Below are 2064 nucleotides of genomic sequence, written 5' to 3'. Positions count from 1 at the left end.
TCATAAAAGGACTGATCTCCTTCCACCTGTCTACCTGCATCCAATTTGTGTGGTGGAAGCAGGATCAAGATTATTTGCATTTCCACCCTGGAAATGAGTATGTTACAAGTAGACATTCGCACAGGGAGCCATACAAGCTAGAACAGCCACTGCTTTCAGGTATGCATTCTCAAAATTATGGTAAACTGCCAACCATCATTCCAAAGCCAGAATCTAATGTTCAAATTGGTAGGGCTCGACAGATGACTTGCCTGGACATCGTGAGGGTCAACAGGTTGTACTACTGCAGTGAGTATTTGGCTTTATTTGACTATATCTTACAATAGAAAATAAAAGTTATCTTTCAATTAGGGATGCACGATATATCGGTGAACATATCGGAATCGGACGATATTAGCTAAAAATGCCAACATCGGTATTTGCCCGATGTGTAGTTTTACACCGTTGTTAAAAACCGATGTCAAAGCTACCGTGCATACCTATATAACTTAGATACAAAACTACCGCCGCCACGTAAAATGTTGTGCAACACAGCATTCCTAACCTAGTCCACAATGTCTGCTGTGTGGATCGAGCAGTCAACAAGTCCAGCAGTCATTTGAAAGAGTAAGAAAATTTCAGCAAGACAACTCAAAGGCGAAATCCATTAAAACCAAGATAATGGATTTCATTGCCCTTGACAATCAACCGTTCTCTGTCGTGGGTGATGTTGGCTTTCCCCGACTGGTCGAGCACCAGTACACACTACCAAGTGCGCTATTTTTCAGATGTTGCCCTACAGGAGTTACACAGTAATAGCATCACTGCTATTAGCTTCACAACATACATACTATGGAACGCCGTTTGGGTCTTTGCGTGTCAAAAAAGATACAGTAGCACTGTCAAAGCTGTGCAAAAAAGTCTGCAAACCAGCAAACACCGCCCATGAACGATGTGTCTACAATACCGCGTTGGTAATAAAGCATAATTTGTTCGACCACAACTTCTGGGCTAGCTAGATTTAGCTTTGTACCTAGCTAGCACCAATACAACCAGCCTGAAAACAATGACCAGTAGAAACTGCAGTCATTTTCATTGTTCTTAGCAATGATTTAGGAATTCTTGTGAGTAGGTATTAGCTAGGTTGCCACTTTTTGTTCGCTTATTGAAATTGAACTTCAGTTCAGGAAAATAAATAGCTAGCCAGCTACTTAACCCTGTTGCCCAAAGCTAACATTTTAAGCAGCCAGCTAGCTTCATCTGGCTTGATCAGACTTGATCAGACCGGGCTATGTGCTGTGAAGCTAGCCACAATAAGGATTAGGCACAATAGTGGAATTTGCGGTTTGCTTTCAAAATAAAAGTATGTCATTGACAGTGATGCAAATGAATACAAATAGTAGAATTATGCAAATAGTACAATTGACTTAATATTGATGTCTGATAAATCTAAAATATCTCAGAGTGGAGTAATAGTCTATGGAATCAGTGATCATTTTATTACATTTTGCACAAGGAGGATTTTTTAAGATRCATTTAAGTGTCACAAAACCATTAGAATCGGAGGACTCAGAAAATACTGTGTAGAAAAGTTTAGGGAGGAAGTGGGTAAAATTGACTGGTCACCTGTGCTATATAGTGTAGGGGTAGACAGTGCCTGGGAAGTATTTAAATGTAGATTCCTTGATGTGGTGAATGTGATGGCTCCCATGGGACGGGTCAGGGTAAAGCAGAGATCTAGCCCTTGGTTTAATCATGAGATTCTAGAATCTATCCAAGCAAGGAATAAGGCCTTTAAAAAATTTAAGAACTCTCAAGAACAGCCTGATTTTGTCCTATATAAACGTCACAGAAATGAAGCACAGAGGAGGATGGATGAAGCTAAGAGGGGTTATTTTGCTTCGAAAATATTTGAAAACAAAAATGACCCTAAAAAGCTTTGGAAATCATTTAAGGAACTAGGCTGTAGTAGTACTACCAAAAATAAACTAAACAGTATTAKRCTGAACATCARRGGGGAGATGGTATATGAAAAAGCAGAGGTTGCCAATGAATTCAACTCTTTTTTTACTTCTGTTGCCAGCA

This window comes from Salvelinus sp. IW2-2015, linkage group LG10 (assembly GCF_002910315.2).
Source record: "Salvelinus sp. IW2-2015 linkage group LG10, ASM291031v2, whole genome shotgun sequence".
In the NCBI taxonomy this organism is placed as follows: domain Eukaryota; kingdom Metazoa; phylum Chordata; class Actinopteri; order Salmoniformes; family Salmonidae; genus Salvelinus; species Salvelinus sp. IW2-2015.
This window is presented reverse-complemented; position numbering follows the sequence as displayed.